Here is a 19,837-nt window from a genome sequence, read left to right as displayed (position 1 = left end):
CTTGAAAACTCGGTTGATATTGTCCAAGAACTCTTCCATGCTTATCCAAGCTGGGGGTGATATGCTGTGATTACATCCTGCCAAGATTTTTAAGTTTATGTCCCATTTATTTGGTAATCATCATTTACTGCTTTCCATAACCTATTCGTGGGTCAGTGTCTCATCTCCCCAACTATATTAAATGCTCTTTGAGGCTAGGTAATAGGTACTTAATAAAGACCTGTTAATTAAGAGTCACTTCTACTCTACTCCCTGGGAACTCACCACAGTCTTGGTTATACCTTGTAAATCAGTGCCTAAAGAGCTGCCCCATTCCCCTGTGGTACTAGTGTTATATAAGTGTATGAAGGACTAACCTAAGAGTAAAAGCCTACATAGTAACCAACAGGAAGGAGGACAGCATATACGATCAAGGGAAAAGATATCAGTGGAGGCTTTAACAAGGAGGTACAATGACCCCGATTACCAAGTCCTAGAGCAAGGATCTCCGACTCCCAGAATCCAACCGTTCCAAAGTGAAGCTACCAGAAGACAATGGGGCTAGATGGGGGGATGAGCAGAACTCTTTTCCACTAATGTTATGCCATGCTGCAAACAAACATAAGCGAGGAGCTTCCTAAACTAGAACATCAATTTAGAATCTAGGGGAAAGCCAAAGGCTATTTTAGTTTGACCTTTAGCACACAGTCTATTTCAGACTAAATTTTATTATGGAAGCACATTCCACAATATACTTGTAGTGGGAAATAGAACCTAATCAGAGCTGACAGCAGCTCCTAGCCTCAGCAGAACTAACAACGGTCTGAGACAGAGCCTGGCTTGGTGGAAATCTGAAAGGAAATTATGGGGGAACTGGATGTAAACAGAGTACCCAGGGTAATTCACAGAGTGACTAGACAGGCACATGGTAGTCGCATGGATGAGACTGGCAATGGTTAAAAGGTTGAATAACTCACTGCATTGGCAGCAGGAGCTAAATAAAACCTGACAACAAAAACCTAAATGAGAACAGAAGTCGCTAAAATAGATGAACTCAAACCAGAGAAAGCAGAAGAAAAAGAAAAGGTTTTATAAAATAATTCTTTGAATTAAAAAGATTAACATCCAAACAGGCTACCCCTTCTCTAAGGATTCTAGGGAACCCATTTTTAGGACCATGGAGAAGGCTTGCTAAAAAAGCAAAATCATTCCGTTCTGTGCTAAGTTTTTTAAGCATTACATTTGATTTGAAAAGATAGAAGGATAGAAGTCGTATAGTTGTTGTACAAAGAGTTAGACATAAAAGCATAAAAAGATAAAATGAGTTCCTCACAATTAGGTGAGGAGTCAGCGTGGGTCCAAGTTTGGACCATAGATCTCTTGGCATCAGTTTTGGGAAAATGCTTTAAAATCTAAAATCCTATAAAAAAACGGAGTGAATAATTACCAATAAAGGCCTATTGTCTTTCATACAGTACGCACTTTACTCATGTTGAATTGATTGTACACAAAGAATTATTTTTATGTTCTTTCTTTTTCTCTTTCTTTCTCTAATTATATTATTATTATCATCATTATTATTATTATTTGCTCTGGGTAACATCTGTGCATGATACAAATTTAAACATTTTCTCACTTTTATCCCCGTATGTAACCACTTTTGTTGCTTTTATATGTATCCCTCTGGAGCTAATCTATGCACCGATAGGCCTATATGAGGAAATAGAATTATATTTTGCCCATTATTCTACACTTGGTTTTGTCCTTAAAATTCTATCTGATGAGTTCGTACATAGTTGTTTGCCTTATCCTTCTTAGAAGCTATATTTCATTGTTCATATCTATAAGCCAAAGATATGTATTTTATAGCCCTCTATTGATGCATACTTAAGTTGTTTCCAAGGTTTTTGTTTGTTTTTTGGTTTTGGTATTGCCAGCAATGATTCAATTAATATCTTTGTTCAAAGACATTTCGCATGAGTGGGAGTGTATCAGTAGAATCATTTCTTAAAATTAGAACTTACTGAAATGTTAGGCTGCCTCTGTAATTTTGATAGATATGGCCAAATTGCTCTCTCTAGAACTTCCATGAACATATATTCACAACAGCAAAAAATAAGGATGCCAGTTTCCCATACCCTGGTCAATGGGCACGTTATTTAACTTAAAAAAAAATTGTTGCCAACTTAATCCATACAAAATGTTATCCTATTTATTTATTTTTCTTTTTTTTCACTTTGAATGAAAATGAGAATCTTATCATATATTTAAAAGTCACTTTTATTTCCTAAACAGCTAGCATCAGTTTGAAAAAGTATTCTTCTATCTTTTCATTTAGTTATTAATTAAATTTAAAAAATTAATGACACTTTGCATGTATTCCCTTGACCTTGTAGCTTTGTCTAGGCCTCTTCATTTTTCTCTTCTTTTTTTAAATTTATTTATTTATTTTGAGAGAGATTGAGAGCAGGGGAGGAGCAGAGAGAGAGGGAGAGAGAGAGAGAATCCCAAGCAGACTCCATGCCATCAGCACAGAACCCGACTTGGTCCGATTTCCCAAACTGCAAGATCATGACCGGAGCCGAAACCAAGAATCGGATGCGTAAACATCTGAGCCATCCGGGTGACCCCATTTTTCTCTTCTAAAAGTAGAGGGATGTATATATGCGTGAAATGGGTTATCACCAAGGTGGCTTTTATTCAGCATATCACAATGTGACTCCTTTGACAAGCTTATATATCTATCCCTTTGTTGTCTGTCTTTAAATGTTGAATATTCATGAGTACAGTCTATCTGAGTACATTAACCAGTAAATATACATTGGCTTCAAGGAGTAAATGCCAGAATAAAGGTGATGGTTATCTTTTCTTTTGTGCCTTTGAGAGGGATGATTAGAGTTTTTTTCCTCGTGCTCAGCACATTTTGCAAGTTCCTTACGTGACTTCAACTCACAGTTAATCCTAACTTCCCTATCTCATCTCAGAAGCTCTCCTGCAGTCTCAGGAAGAGATAAGATCTGAATCTTTTAGGAGGATCTGAGGACAGTAAAGACAGCCGATGCCAAAGGAGAAGACTTTTACCAGAAAAGAAATGTACTTCATCTTTTAATACACAAATAGAGTCTGCACTATCAATGAAAACGTCCTACGTGAGACCTTCTGGTGGAGGATCGATGCCGTCCCTTATGTCTGCTGCAAACCTCCCTGGGTTTGCTCAGGCTACATTTCTCTAATCTTATTTCCACGAAAACGCCAGTAGAGAATGGCAGCCTATATCTGGCAACGCTGGACTGTGTCACATGACTCGACAAAACAGATCAGAAGTGGTCAAAGGAACTGTGCAGGTCTCTGTTGCCAATTTTATTGAGGGAAAAATGAGTCATTAAAAAAGGACATCTGAAATTATAGGCCTAATTTAGTTCCTGTGCATTAACCAGCAATTCAATAAAGCCCGAGAGCAGTTTTCATGCACCTGAAGTAGCTGAGTGTAACCAGTTTCAAAATCTGTTTAGTCTAGTCCCAGGAAAACCCAAAGATCTGCTGATTTCTCTCCCTTTCTCTAAAACATAACATCTGCAAACCTGGAAGATATTCACCCCTCTGCAAGATGGTGATAGCATTTCACAACCTTCTCAACCTCTTTCTGTAGACACCAATTTTGGAAGAAGAAATAACTTAAAGCTGTATGTTTCCTTATTCGAGGATTTGATTTTATCCTTTGAAAGGTTTCATTAAAATCTTTGATTTTATAAGTGATGTTACTACCTTAGGAAAAGGGTATTTGCTTATAAAATTCTCCCATTTGGCTCTAATCATATCTTTTTCTTGCCATCACAAACACCGTCGGTGAGATCACTATTGAGTGTGGAAATAATTGGGGGAAATACAATAGGCAGGGAGGTTTTTTATAAACCTTTTTTTTTTTAATAAGAAACTAAATGCCTATAAATTCTGAAATAAGTATACTGAATATTTTAGCCTTTATACCTTTTGCTTTTTAAAGAATATATCTTATAACAATTTTAGATATAGAAGCTGAAATCAAACGGAGAAAATGAAAAGAATATTCTGTGATTCTTTCAGTGGAATGTCATTTATACAAGTATATTTTTTTAAAAAATAAGAAGCCACTCAGACAATGTGGAATTATACTCCAAGTTTAGGCTGTAATTCCCAAGACTCTTACCAGAGGACAGTATTTTCCTCCATAATGGTGTCCTCACATATGGAATATGGCAAAGCAGATGGACCAAATTTAATGGTCTGGTGACTGTATACAAATTGACTATTTACAGCTTTCCTTTATGCCAATAATAGCCATCTAGAAAATATAATGAAGAGAAGATATCATTATAAGTAGCAACAAAAATTTAAAATCCATAGGAATGACCTTAAAAGAAGTGTCTACTCATATGGGAAAAAACCCACTAAACTTCAGTGAGAGTCACACAGATGATTTGAATAAATGCCTTCCAAACGGAAAAACAAAATACTGTGTGATATCAGTGCTTTCCAAAATGATATTTATATTTAATTCAATCCCCGTCTAACATTTGGATTTTTGAGAAACATCCTGAAGTTCGTTTGGAAGGATAAATAGCTGAGACTCGCCATTTTTTTTTTATTATTTTGTTTATTTATTTTTGACAGAGACAAAGTGTGAGCATGAGCTGGGGAGGGGCAGAGAGGGAGACACAGAATTTGAAGCAGGCTCCAGGCTCTGAGCTGTCAGCACAGAGCCCGACGTGGGGCTCAAACCCAAGGACCGTGAGATCATGACCTGGGCCGAAGTTGGACACTTAACCGACTGAGCCACCCAGGAGCCCCACGACTCGCTATTTTTAAAAGAAAATCTTAAGATGAAACTTGCATTGCCAAAGATAACATATTACCAAGCTATGAAATGTAAAGTGGGTAGTCTCCGTGTCAGGTTAGGTACACAGATCAATGAAACAGAGTAGAAACACCAGAAAAAGACCCATGATTACACGTTTTTAGCATATAATGAAAACGATATTTCAAATGAGTGGGGAAAAGAATGAATTATGCAATAACTTGAATGATTGATTAATTATTTTGCAAAAAGTCATATATTTACTTATCTTATACCAGAAGTGCCAGCGGTATGCCAGGAATGGGATTACAGATGAGCTGGGATGCCATCCTCTCAGAGACAAGGGTGGCTAATCAATTCTATGGCTAATCAATTCTCATTTGTTTGCCCCAGAGTGCCATAAAATAGTCATTGTCTATGTGCAATTTCTATGTTACAAAATATGATAGCAAGCACTGTGTTTTACTATATACCGAAATACATTTAAAATGAATTTAAGATGTGGGGATAGCTGGGTGGCTCAGTGGGTTGAGCGTCGGACTTTGGCTCAGGTCATGATCTCACCACTTGGGGTTCAAGCCCCATGTCGGCCTCTGCGCTGACAGCCCAGAGCCTGGAGCTGCTTTGGATTCTGTCTCCCTCTTTCTGTGCCCCTCCCCCATTTGCACTCTGTCTCCCTCTCAAAAATAAATAAGCATTAAAATTTTTTTTCTTAATGGATTTAAAATGTTATTTTTAAGGAATCTCTACACCCATGGGGTTCAAACTCACAGCCCTGAGATCAAGAGTTGCATGCTTTTCTGACTGAGCCAGCCAGGCACCCCCTACATTTAAAATGGGTTAAAAAACTACATGCAGATAAAACTGTAAAAGAACCACCAGAAAATATGAACAAGTAGCTTGGGCTCTGGAAACTCTTTGGAAGAAGAGAACAGAATGTGGATATTATAACGGAAAACAAATGAGATCTGATGAGCTATCATGAAGATTTCTGTACTTCAACAGCACAAGACTAAAAGAATTAAAGGGCAAGGGAGAAACGGGACGGCGTGGGGGGCCAATGTTTCAGAGTGTGTTCAGCAAGGTAGAAAAGTTCTTACCAACGGAGAAGGAAAAGACAGCTATCTCCATATCTTAAAGCAAAAGGCATGAGCAGGCAATTCACACAAGTTATATTTTTAAAAAACATGAAACATGAAAAAAATGTTAACGGTCATTATAGAAATGCAAACTGAAACAAATGATGGCACCACTTTTCATGTGTCACATGGGTAGGGAGAAAAGATACTCATAATTCCCAGGATTGGTTAGGGTGTGCGACAGTGGTCACTTTCACACATGGTTGAGGAGTAAGTAAATTGAAATAAAATTTTAGAAGGCAATTTGAAAATAGATTCCCGAGGCCTTTAAAATGTCTATACACTTTGTCTGGTTTTAGGGATCTATTCTAAGTAAATAGTTAAAAATGGAGTCAAAATTAAACATATTCAGTCAGCATAATTCATAAAGGGTTAATTTAAAGAAGTCTAAAAGTTCTGTAGGGGCTTATATCAACTCTGCTGTATATTTATTGCAGAGTTCTATTTAGTCATTGAAAGTATTAACAGAAAATGCTTACTGTTAAGACAAAATATTCACAATGTAGAACCAACAAATAAAATGCAAGATGTGAAGAGTATGACACTATTTTTACAAAACAGTATTTAAAGAAATGAAAAAAAAAAAAAACCCAGCAGTCAAAAGTAAAGGATTATATATCAGTGCTGGATTACAGATAACTAGAACTTTCCTGTGATGTTTCTACTTCTTCAGTTATCTGCACAGAACATTTATTCCTTTTGCAACTATTTTTAAAAGACAGGTGTTATTAAAATACAAAAAGCAAAAAAAAAAAAAAAAAAATTATCCCAGTTCAGCTATGTTTACATCCTCTTGTTTTAAGTGATGATTCAAACATGGGCCACATTTCTAAGCTACCATACATAGAAGAGCCAGTCTTCTGATTTTTGATTTGTCATGGTCATGGAAGATTGGGCCATCTTAGAAGAGGGGATGAGACAGGATGGAAATCTGCAACGGGCATGGGCACTAGCCAAGACTCTCCTAGCTTTCCGGTCCAACCCAGAGAGATAGCTTCACCTAAATAAGTACCTTGCAGACAGCCAATAAATATTTGATGCTTATTTTGAAAATTCTTAACCTTATTCACTTTCATTGCAGACACTTTGCATCATCGATTCTGACAAAAATAGTAACCCAGGGGCGCGTGGGTGGCTCAGGCAGTTGAGCAGCTGACTTCAGCTCAGGTCATGATCTCGTGGTTGGTGAATTTGGGCCCCATGGCCGGCTCTGTGCCGACAGCTCAGAGCCTGAAGCCTGCTTTGGATTCTGTGTCTCCTCTCTCTCTGCCCCTCCCCCACTCCAGCTCTGTTTCTCTCTCTCAAAAATAAATACACATTAAAAAAATTTTATAACCAAAAAATAAAAAAAAATAGTAACCCCAAATTTAAAACTATCATTTATATTTCAGCTACCCAAAAGTTTGTGTTTATATAATGCTATATTTTGATCTCATATATTAGTTAAGAAATAGATTTAGCTTTCAGGATTGTATATAACTTTCAGGATTCTGTATAAAAGAAGAATCTTTAACTTATTCTCATGGCACTCTTTGAAAGGGGGCGTGGCTTTATGTGTTCATAAGTTTGGGAAACTCGCAAAATTTAATATCCTACCGTGGTTTATTTATTTTTATCAGATGTAGAATATTGAAACCTAACATATGCGTGGCTATGTTTACATTGATAATGCAAGTACTTATCTGAAGTACTTAAGGAAGAACAGAGTACTTATGAAAGTACTTATCTGAAGAACAGGGACAAATAATTCCGTTTAAGAGAAGGTGGGGGCAAGTACTGTAAGTGTCTTAAATACTTAGGAATATTTAAATATTCCTTATAACTCAAGGTATTATGCTGAATGAAATTGACCAAGAATGATGTCATAATTTGTAGCATGTTTTTGTCAGTTCTGGAAAACTCCTGTTGACTTGCAACGTCTTTGACCTCAGATGCACACCCACTCTCCTAGTGAGTGTGTGGCTGAACTTGAACCCAGAAGGAGCATGTAAAAGGCCTTCCTGATGAAAGTCCAAGAAGCATCTTGACGGATAATATGTAGTGTTTCACAGCATGAGTCACTAGGGTTTCGAAGCAACATCGATTTGGCCATAATGTTTCTATGGTTTCCACATTTATCACTCTCTACCTTGGTAATGAGCACCAATAAAATATGACCTGAGTGGATTATAGAAAGAAAAAAAAATCTGGAAAACACTCTTTGTTATAGTTTCTTCTCTTGTAAAACACTCGACTGACTCCTCTTGCTGAGGCTATCTTCTATTTTCCTGTACAGCACAGTGTGAGGTCATTGGCTCTCAGGATTGCAGGAGGGCTCTATGCTGCAATTAGCTCAGTATTGCGTGCCTTGCGTGTGTCATTAGAAGAGATACCTGCCTAGTTACCGGAGTGGAAAAAAAATGCCGTTGAGTGGCATTAACAGGAAAATGCGCAGTGTTGCCAATGTCTGTAAGATGCATGAAATGCACAAAAACCTGCGTCTTTTATGGGTAAGTAACAGATGGAGCTCAGGTAATGGTAAAAACAAAAACAAAACAAAACAAAAAAAAAAAAACAAACGAGAGAGAGTTACATAAGGGATCCTCCAGAGCTGTTTGGAGAAGAGACACACACTGCATTCAGCTTTCAGCTCCTTAGTGTTGGGTTAGGTGGTAGAACAAAACGGGAGTAGTTTTTCATGATGTGATTGTGTCACTCAGTCACACTGAGTTCCTTCTGAGGAAGATTCAACATCTAGTTATGTTTTCTGTGCCAGCTGTGTGGGCTTTTCATTGATAGGAATTCCCAGCTTCCTTTTAATAAAAGTGTAGCATGTTCGGGAAGAAGAGGCTTGCTTCCTGTTTTACGAACCCCACATGCCCCTCCTCCCGGGGGCCCTCTCTTCCTCTGCTCTCCAGCACCTGGCTTGACTAGCAGCTGCCTCTCAGCCTCCTCTGATGGGTGAAAGGGTTTACCAATGGGCTGTTTAGTGCCTGTCCTGGTGGGGGAAAGTGGCACAAAGGACTTTGTACCTCAAGCGTTTGGCAGACCAGTAGAGGCTGACAACAGGCATCCTTGCTGCTTGGATCTTGACTGCTGCTGATATCTGAGTCATGCCCAGAAAATTCCTGGCACAAACTCACAGGGTCCTGTTTTTCCGGAGTGTTGTGAGATCTCCTTTAGTGTCTATGGCTGACAACTCTCGGAAACCAAGTTCATTTTCACTGTTTTTTTTTCCCCCCAAAGAAAATGAGAGAAAGAGAAAGAGAGAGAGAAGATAACAGCGCGAAGCTGATGAACAGAGGTTGTATAGCGATCGTGATAAGTCCTATCCATTTTCATGTTCAGATATCATGGAGACCAAAGGTTGAGTTCTGGAATAGGCAAACCATCTTGTTTTGAAATTCTTCAAATGTTTCTGTCCAGATAGGGAGCTCTAGTCGTGGCGAAGATGTTTATTCTGCCACTTGTCAGTTGTGCTGGCCTGAGCAACTGACTTGACATTTTTCTAGCACAGTCTCCTTATCTGTAAAACTGAGATAATAATGATGCCTATCGTGAGCTTAAATGAGATAATGCATCTGATGTTGTAGCATATGATAAAAATTCAATAAATGTCATTTATCGGTATTATTATCTCAAGGGAACAGCATAGTATTTTTCTAATTATTACACATTTCCTGGCTGTTCTAGGCACAGACTGCTTTTGTTCAGAAAAAAAAAAAAATAACCTTCAAAAAGCACTTTTATTTCTCCAGGGGCTATAAAAATGTCTAGTCTTATTATAAAGACTTTTACTTTCAGCCCAACAGACATGCTCAGAAATGGACTGGACTCTGGGGCAGCTGGGCCTATGGGTTTAATGACATCAGATACAGAACAACTACTACTTTAGGCAAGTCTAGAAATACCCTCTTCCCTGCCTGAACCACATGGCAGGCCAAAATCAAGCAAGCTACACAGCTAAGAAATGGTTTTTAGGCTCTGGGAGCCGTTTTCATTAATTCTTTATCAATTACATACTGAGTATTTATTGAGTTCTTTAAGTGAAGTGTGGTAGGCTAGTTGCTTTGGGGCTGTATAAAAATGTATAAGACACAATCTGGTGACCCACAGGAACAGAAGTATAGTAGAAAAATTTATGTGCAAAAAATAACCACAATAAAAGTAGGTGTAGAAACTACCATCAGAGCTATGTAAACATGGGAGCTCAGACTGTTCACTTTTTCTAACAAAAATAAATTTGGATTTTGCAGGATAATTATGCGTTGAAGAAAAAGGCATTCAATGAGGAGCAAATGGCAAAAGCAAATGTGTTAAGATTCTAAAAATGACTACTATCCTAGTAAAAAATGACTACATTTTATACTATGTTCTATGCACACACACATACTCACCTGATCACATGGGCGCTACCGAGTGTGTCTGAAGGCAGGTAAGGGATTAAGCTGCAAAGGTAAACTGGGATAAGAATGAGATTTTTAACCCTTCAGTGACATCACACTTCTCTAACAGGACTAAAGGGCGTTTTCGTCTGGGGTGGCCTATAGCTATGGGATCTGGTGGCAGGTGACTAAGTGAATATAGGTCTGGTCTGCTCAGCTTCTGGGATTCAGCACTTACTAGATAATCCTATTAGGTAGGAAGTGAAGGTATTGTTATGCCCACTTTACAGGAGGTAAAAATGAGGCACAGAAGGTTTAAATGACTAAGCCAGGGGGACTTGGAGAGTCATTTCCAGAGCTCAGAGTATCCAAATCTTGCTTGGCTGACTTCAAATGCACTTCCATTCTCATATCCAGGTTGTCATCCTGTGGCTATATTACTACATGTTGTTGATTTTAGAGTGGAAGGCAAAACATTCATGTCCAGAGATTACCGTAACAGATTAAAGTAAGCAGCAGCAAGCCCAGCGATTTGGGGCTGGTTGAACTGCATGCAAATCGTAGAAATGCTAAAGACTGTGGTGGTGCTGATACTTATTTTTGAGGAGCTACACGAGTGGTTCTAAAGGATTTGGGAGAGTCCAAGCCCTTGAGCATTAGGAATTCATAGTTCATAGAATTTCAGAAGTGGGAGAAGTTTTGAAATCATCCAATTCCTTTATTTTACTAGTGAGGAAGCAAAGGTTCAGAGATGTCAAGTGAATTGCCAAAGTCATATGGAGAGTGTAGTAAAGGACGTCCAGGTCTCTTTTCTCTTAATCTACTTGTATCAGTCAGGGTTCTCTAGAGAAACAGAACATGCCAAATCTATATCACCTATATCTATATCTGTATCTATATCTATATCTATATCTATATCTATATCTATATCTATATATGTATTTATTGAGAGAGATTTATGTATTTTTATATATAAGATTCATATATTTATATATAAAGTAAATATATATGTGAAAATTTATTTATGATGAGAATTGGCTCACATGATTATGCAGCCTGAGAAGTTCCATGATATCTGCCATCTGCAAGCTGGCAATCTAGGAAAGCCAATGGTGTATGTTAATATGAGTGTAAGTTCAAAAGCCTGAGAACCAAGGAAGCCAATGGTCCAAATCCCAATCCAAAGACCAGAGAAGATGAGATGAGATGTCCCCACTGAAGCAAGGAGAAAGAGAGAAACAAAAAAGATGGGAAATTCTTCCTTCCTTTGCCTTTTGTTCTATTCAGGCCATCAACAGGTTGGAGGTGCCCACCCAAGTTGTGGAGGGCATTCAATTTACCAAATCCACCAACTCCAATGTTCATCTCATCCAGAAACACCCTTGCAGACACACCCAAAGCTAATGTTATCTGAGAACCTTGTGGTCAGGCAAATTGACACATAAAATTGACCATCACACCACTGCCTATGGAGAATGAAGACCTATTTTCTTAGTCCTTTAGAATAAGTATTAAAAGTGGCAACGGATGAGATGGGAAAAGAATAATGGATTAAGGAGCGGAAGAGGGTGAGCTTAGCATTGCTGTGTGTGTCCAGAGGAGAAGATACTCCTGGGGCACTTACCAGAGCTGGGACACCAATGTGAAATTGTAAAGTGTCCTGCCTCCTTTTGGAAACACTGTCTTCAATTTCACCATGTTCAATTTTATCACGTCCCTCCCCAGATGAGGAAGTAGAAAAAGGTAAGTGGTCTTGAATATGTCTGAATTTTCAACTCAGAGTGACTGAGAAAATCACTAAATCATATTAGATTTAAATGGGATTGGTTAAATTGTTTCCTACATAAGAAAAATTGGGGGTTCAGAGTCATACGTTAAAATTGGTTGCAGAAAATAAAGTTAGGGTTCAGTAACACCTGAGAATACTACGGTAAAAATTCATATTTATAAGATTTCAGGTGAAAAAAATCCTGAGGTTTAAAAAAGCTTTTAAGCTTCTGTGCTATTGAACAGAGAAGGGTGAAAATTCCTGGTCTGTTCTACAGAGAAATTTAGTGATTTGCCCAAGGTCATAAAAATTAACAGGCTGGAGCAAAGATACGACCCGGGAATGTGTCTATCCTTGACTTTTAGAATCTGTGCAAAGCAAAGGAATGCCACATGTTACTAGGTGTTGAGCAGGGTAGAATCCTTTTATAAACACACTGACCTCTTTGTGTTGAGGTACCTTAGGGCAGATATCCTTGGTTCTGCCCAGGGTGATCTGAAGCCCCTCTTAGTGATGCCTAGGTAGGTTGGAGAGACCTTTACTGTCCCAAGGGAAGAACAGACCAGGACCTCCAACCACTTGAAGAAGTCTGCCCTCCCTAAATCCGAAAGAGGAGATCCGTAAGTTTGCCTAAGAATCCCTGGGACTTTAGAGAAGCAAAGGGCTGAGGACTGAACTTTGACATTTGAAGTTAGAGTAACTTGTATCCTGGACAACGAAAGACCTGTAGGCAAGAAGGAACACCAAGTGCCCTAAGAAGAAACTCATGAAAAGAGATGGGATAAATTGTACTGGTAACGTTGGCACAATAACTTCGAGTGTTAGGAAGAACAGGTTCAGATTATATAGATCCAGGCTTCAGCAGTGGACCCTGGTGTCACTATTGCTTGTGCATTGACCAGACTTTATATTTTTCTCTCTCACTGACCCACCACCTGTCCTTCTCGTATAGAGGGAACACTTTGGAATGAGTAAGCCTGTACTATTCTCAGTTAAGTTGGTAAGAGGGAACCTGAATAAAGTGATGCTGGATGTTTTTTTCTAATAAAAAAATTGTGGGAATTCAAAAATTAACTGGGAGGGAGTAGAAAATAAAAAGTGATGTGATCTATAAACTGAAAAAAGTGACTCATGCAGGCTACACAAGAATATCATCAGCTCTACTAATCTGTAGATAATTTTTTTAATGTCTTATTTATTTTTGAGAGAGAGAGAGACAGAGCATGAGCGGGGGAGGGGCAGAGAGAGAGGGAGACACAGAATCCGAAGCAGGCTCCAGGTTCTGAGCTGTCAGCACAGAGCCCAACGCAGGGATCGAACCCACGAATTGTAAGATCATGACCTGAACTGAAGTTGGATGCAGGCACCCCAGGTAATTTTTGTTCTCAAATTCTCCAATTCAATATTTTAAAGAGCTCATGCACCTCAAATGTATTGGTGGATGCTATGGTGAAAAAGACAGGCATAGCAAGAATACTTTGAAAAAACTAAAAAAAGAAACTTTGTGAATTTCCGGGGAGAAGCTTCTATTATAATTATTTAATGAGACCCTAATTTTGAATGAAAAAATAATGTACTTAATGTTTTATCTTAGCAGGTTTTGCCAATTGTTCTTATCCAGTTTCTTCAGTTGACTGACAAAAAAGTACCAATAAATGCGCAGTTAGGTGAGCAAAATAATTTCTTGTACTTTTATTCCCCTTAATTTGTGAAGGAGTGCCTTATTTCTTTTTACCCCATTGGGTACCTTAACAACACATATTCAAGGTTCGCTACAAAACAAATAGCACAAATAGCAAATGATTTAAGTGCAGTTATAGAAATAATATACAAGAAGATTACTTCTGACCTTGAACTTGCATGCCAGTGATAAGCATTACATCTGTACCTATTCAGTTATTTCCATTATTAATTTTGCTGCTGGCTCCCTTTGGAACTTAAATCATCTGTTTGTATCAATTGCCTTCTTCAAAACAATGATAAATAATGTTATTCTTAAAAATCCACACGCAAAAAAATGAAAATTCAAACTCTTTTTCAATAGGCTACAGTGCCTTTTAGAGGCAACTGTCCTCAAGCAGAAAGAAATGAGGGAAAAAGCCCTTTCATAACATGAGCAGGAAAATGGGTCTCCCTGTGGCACAGGAGATAGGAGGTTTCTTTCTGACGGTGCTCCTGGACTTCACAGAAGACATGTATTTTGGGAGATTCAGTTTGAGTGTTCACAGAAAACTGTGTATAATACACTTCTACAAATACCATGTTGGTCAGTGGGAAGAGAAAGAGATACAAGAGAAAGTCACAGAGAAATGTAATAAAAGCTCGATTATTTTGGCAAATATGCTACGTTTAAGCATTCATTTGTTTTTTGGACTCTGTAGTTTAAACCCCATAAAGATGATTTGGGGTATTGGCCTCTTCCTTGGCTAGTTTATGGGCCCAGATCATGTACGTCTACTCTAACCTCACCTACTAACACGCTAATTGGCTTTTCCAAGCCAGCAGTTGATAGCTATGTGCACTCTGGCCATTGCGATTCTGAGAAAGATGGGCAAGTTGGCTTTCTCCACTCTTCTACCAAACCTCTGCTCAACACTTCTCGGAGGTGCTGTATAAATCAGATAATTGAAGAGGTTCCTGATAGCTTCGCTCTCTTCTTCCTTACATAGTTACCTTTTTGGTGACTATATTTGCCCATAATTTAGAATCACTCAGTGGGTTAAATGGGTGTGTGGAAGTGAATGAAACCCCATTCAAAACTCCATTCATGGAAACAGATTTGAAATATGGAATTCACAACGCGTGTGGCCAGACAATAACATCCAGCAAACCAGCTAAGGATTTGAACTTCTCAACCATTTCGCGTCCACTTCACTTCTTGTGCCACGGGCTGTTAGCAGCTTTTCTGGCACATGTCAGCAATGCCCCATGACACCAATGCCTTAATTTCTTCTAGGAGGGTTGCAGGTTCGTGTTTCTGAAGTCCAGACCGGATTACTCATGAAACTCCAGCCATAGTTCTGGGCTCTCCACGGCCTGTTCCATGTAATTTCATTTAACCCATAGATTCATATTTGAAGATTGCGGGGCATAGGCTACAATTCCTTAGCATGACTGAGATGACCAGTACAACCTATGTAGGCGCCAAACCCTGCCATGTGGTAGAATACAGGATTTGGAGTGAGAAGCAAGCCCCAGCTTTCCCTTGTGTAACTATGTGGTTTCTCCCATATATTCGCTGTGCCTTGTGCCAACCTTGGACCTCTGAAGGTCAGCTTTATCCTCTGGTATGTAGGACTGTATTGCTGAATAACGTAGCCAGGAAATACATGGCTAGTTCTCGTACAGTTTGCTATGGGCCTGGATGCTACATCATTTCAGATGGAAAACAGAAACTCACCCACTCTTCCCAGAAGCTCAACTTTTGCGGCTGTCGGAGGAGCTCCTGTGCATGTTTGCTGGAAAGAGCTCAGAGATATGAGAGTTCAGTTTGTGGAGCACAGCCAGGGTCTAAGGCTCCTTCCCACAAATACATACACTGTAATGGTGGAAAGGCCAAGGATTATGGAGAGGTCTTGAGCCAAGCATAGAGTCACTGCTCCAGTCCTTGGATCTCTGCCAGTCTCTCCACTCCCAAGTAAATGTGGGATAATGTATTGTGCTCTTCCAAGGCAAAGCAGATCAGGGAAATTATTTTATGAAAAGTACCTGGGAGTTTTGCCAAGCTCATTTTTGGTTCATTATACCATCTATTATTAATACATTATCACATAATGATCACTTGGCCTGATGTTTTTTTTTACCCCATGAACACAGTGGTGGTTTTTCCCCTTTCTGTGTGTGCAGACAATGTAACTGAGTCATCGTCAATGTTGAATTTTAAAATTGGATCATCTGAATATTGGAAGAAAGAATCATTCTAATGATTGCAGTTCTTCTGAGCAGTTCTTAACGTATTTTGTCACAAGGCTCACATTTCAGAAGATAGAGAAAAGAAAAATAAAATTACCATTATGGACTGAAGTCTGAGCAGCTGGTAAAAAAATGTGAGGTGAAGTGAAGTCATAAAGAATGTTGGGAGAAAGTAACTATATCACCATAGTTTTCATCATAAACTTGGAGGACATACAGAGAAAACACAATACACAGGTTTTTAAGTGATCAGAGAAAAAAAATAGGAACATTTCCATGACTGGAAGTTTTAAATAGTAAAGAAAACTCAAAAGGAATGAGATTTCCAAAATATTGTAGTGATACAATCTTGGAAGATCTTGATAATAAGGCAGTTAAGGAACTAGCACAGTAAGAAAGGCTCGCTGTTTACTTTTAGAAGGTATTTAAGCCAGAAATGGAAGGGTCGGGGGCACCTGGGTGGCTCAGTTGGTGGACTGTCCTACTTCTGCTCAGGTCATGATCATGCGGTTCATGAGTTCAAGCCCCGCATGTGTTGACAGCTCAGAGCCTGGAGCCTGTTTCAGATTCTGTGTCTCCCTCTCTCTCTGGCCCTCCCCCACTCATGCTCTGTCTCTCTCTGTCTCAAAAATAAATAAACCTTTAATATTTTTTTTTTTAATTTTTTTTCAACGTTTTTTATTTATTTTTGGGACAGAGAGAGACAGAGCATGAACGGGGGAGGGGCAGAGAGAGAGGGAGACACACAGAATCGGAAACAGGCTCCAGGCTCCGAGCCATCACCCCTGAGCCTGACGCGGGGCTCGAACTCACAGACCGCGAGATCGTGACCTGGCTGAAGTCGGACGCTTAACCGACTGTGCCACCCAGGCGCCCCAATATTTTTGTTTTTAAGACGCGCCTGTTTGGCTTAGTCACTTGAGCATCTGACTTCGGCTCAGGTCATGATCTCATGGTTCGTGGGTTCGACCCCCGCGTCGGGGTCTGTGCTGACAGCTCAGAGCCTGGAGCCTGCTTCGGATTCTTTCTCTGCCCCTCCCCCACTTGTACTCTGTCTCTCTCTGTCCGTCAAAAATAAATAAATGTAAAAAAAATTTTTTTAAATGTTTTTGTTTAAAAATTTTTTTTAATGTTTTATTTATTTTTGAGGGAGAGAGAGAGACAGAGTGTGAGTGGGGGAAGGGCAGAGAGAGAGACACACACACACAGAATCCGAAGAAGGCTCCAGGCTCTGAGCTGACAACACAAAGCCTGACACGGGGCTTGAACTCACGAATGGCCAGATCATGACCTGAGCCGGAGTTGATGCTTAACCGACTGAGCCACCCAGGTGCCCCAAATTTTTTTGTTTTTAAAAAGGAAAGGTCAGTGCATAAAAAAGAATCTATTTTTATTTTCAAAATTTTTTGTTTGTTTCTTTATTTATTTACTTATTTATTGAGAGAGAGAGAACAGAAGCAAGGGAGAGGCAGAGACAGAGAGAGAGAGAACCTGAAGCAGGCTTCAGGCTCTGAGCTTTCAGCACAGATCCCAAAACAGGGCTCAAACCCCCAAACCATGAGATCATGATCTGAGCTGAAGTTGGACGCTCAACCAACTGAGCCACCCAGGTGTCCTAAGAAGAATCCATTTGTAGAGACCCACATGGGATCTGTTTACAAAAAGGACTAATGCGTGGTCCTATTTTATTCATCTTTATAACTCCAGCATCTACTGTAATGTGACAGTCACCTCTGTTTCCTTCTTGATTCCAGGGTTTGGAGAAATTTTAACACAAGTTCTTATAATAAGTTGCTGATGAGATCCCAGCGTCATTGTTGACAACATGTGATGACACGTGGAGAATGAGGGAGGCATCAAAAGATGCAAAAATACCGTGGCAGAGACATCTAGTTGCTCACCCCAAGAGTCAGTCTCTTTTTCTTCTTTCCTAACAGGACTAGAGTGAACTAAACAGAAGTAACTAAACTGATTTCATTTGGGGCAATGTTTTCAATGGCTGGTGACAATATTCTGGCCAAGGAAACACAAGAGCAGGTGTTAATGTGAGTTCTGGGTTGACCAAGATCACTGAGCCAGGGAGAGTGGCTCTTTTTTCTCTCTGCTGTTCTGGCAACTGTCATCCTGTAATGAAGCCATCTTGGGTCATGGCAGAGTCCGAAAGAGGGAGGTTATGAGCTGAGAACAGTGAACGTGACAATTGAGACACGGATTCTTCATGGCTCCACGGACTGTCTGCCACTGACCTGTCTATCTCTGGATTCTCTTATTTCAGAAAAAAATAAAACACATCTATTTGAATGAGATTATGTTATTAATGGTGAGTGTGTTATGCAACTGAACCTAATCCTAACTGATAAAATATCCAGAGTCTATAGACGGGCTTCAAGGACTAGACACAAGTGTGTGTAAATCCCAGGAAAAACCCTTGAAGAGAATTCTAAGTCACTTTGAAAGCACTTTGGGAAAGAAATTGTGATTTATAGGGGATAAGACACATTCAAAAAGAATAATTATTGCCAAATTACCTTCATTTATTTGGACCTCGTTATCAGATTAGTAGCTTTCATTTAACAGCAAACACGTGGGGAAGATTGACTACTTGCCAGGTGCCGTTTGAAGTACTTTACATGTTGTATTTTTTTATAATCATCGCGCAGGTACTGTGAAAATCCTCACCCCGCAAACAGTGAAACCAAGGCACTAAGGTTTAAATAACCGATCCAATGAGACACGGTTATGAAGGGATGGAGACAAGACACAGCCCGAATAGCCTGAGTTCAGAGGTCGCTCTAACTCGTACTCTACATTGTCCTTTAGAGGAAAGCCGTCGACAACCAGTGGATTACAATTTTGCCGCTAGACACAATCTCATAATAGTGGCATGGAGACATGGGAGATGAGCACTTGGCTAAATTTGTGATGCTCAACCACTGTCAGCCTGGAAATCTCCTGATATATGTCAAGGTTCTTAATCCATTCATGTTTAGAGTTTTATTAATGGCGGCAGACACAGAAGAGATCTTTTATCAAGTGTGTGAGGGCCAAAATAAGTTTAGCCTGCAAAAGAGAACACCCGTGGAAACATGGGAGGTCTCATCAAAATAATTATTCCATAATTTTAGAGCCTTAGCAGTCTCCAACATCATCAGTTTAGTGGCCCTTCCTGGAGGCAAGAAGGCAAAGTGATACAAAACCTATGGGGACAATATTTTGCAATACTGTAAGAATTGACAATATATTGAATAAACATGTACATTTACCCTTTAATCCAGAAATTGCATTTCTAGGGCATTATTGCAAAGATACACTAGTGAAAATGAAAAAAAAAAGCAGCAAAGGAGCACAAATTCATAAAGCTCTCCATTGTATACTAATTACATATAACCTAGTTTCCTTAACAAATAAATTGTAAGAAAAAAATAAAAATGAAATGGACAGAGGGCACCTATAGAGTCAAAGAGACTTAACTAATTGTAGTGACAGGTCCTTATTTGCATCCTGATCCAAGCAGAGAGAGACGGGCGGGGAGAGTCCATGTTGGAGAAAGATGAACTCTGCCCTTAGAGTTAAGATACTTAGGAATTGTTTTTAATTTGAGAGAGAATAATAATGGCATTGGGGTTGTTACAAAGTCAGAGCCCTTATGTCTCAGAGAAGCTTTAAATCATTATGGATGACTTGATATGGTATCGGGGATTCGCTTCAACACAAACCCAGGGAGGAGGGAACGCGGGTGAAGGTAAAGGTGAAATCAGATGAATCTCAAGCTGGTATCTTTACAGCTGGATGTCAACTAAAAGGAGCATTCATTATCCCATTATACTGACTTTTGTACGTT

The 19,837-nt window shown here is 39.3% G+C and overlaps 1 long non-coding RNA gene across 1 annotated transcript; it reads left to right on the top strand.

The window, feature by feature from the left end:
* The first annotated feature begins 8,178 nt into the window (after window positions 1–8,178).
* LOC132667734 (uncharacterized) lies at window positions 8,179–16,651 on the top strand. Its single transcript, XR_013555806.2, has 4 exons — window positions 8,179–8,441; window positions 10,188–10,366; window positions 13,679–13,751; window positions 15,931–16,651. It is a non-coding gene; the product is annotated as an uncharacterized LOC132667734 (long non-coding RNA).
* Window positions 16,652–19,837: the final 3,186 nt, after the last annotated feature.

This window comes from Panthera onca, chromosome B2 (assembly GCF_046562875.1).
Source record: "Panthera onca isolate mPanOnc1 chromosome B2, mPanOnc1 haplotype 2, whole genome shotgun sequence".
In the NCBI taxonomy this organism is placed as follows: domain Eukaryota; kingdom Metazoa; phylum Chordata; class Mammalia; order Carnivora; family Felidae; genus Panthera; species Panthera onca.
Note: the sequence above shows the minus strand (reverse complement) of the source record. Positions and strands in the feature narration are given on the sequence as shown.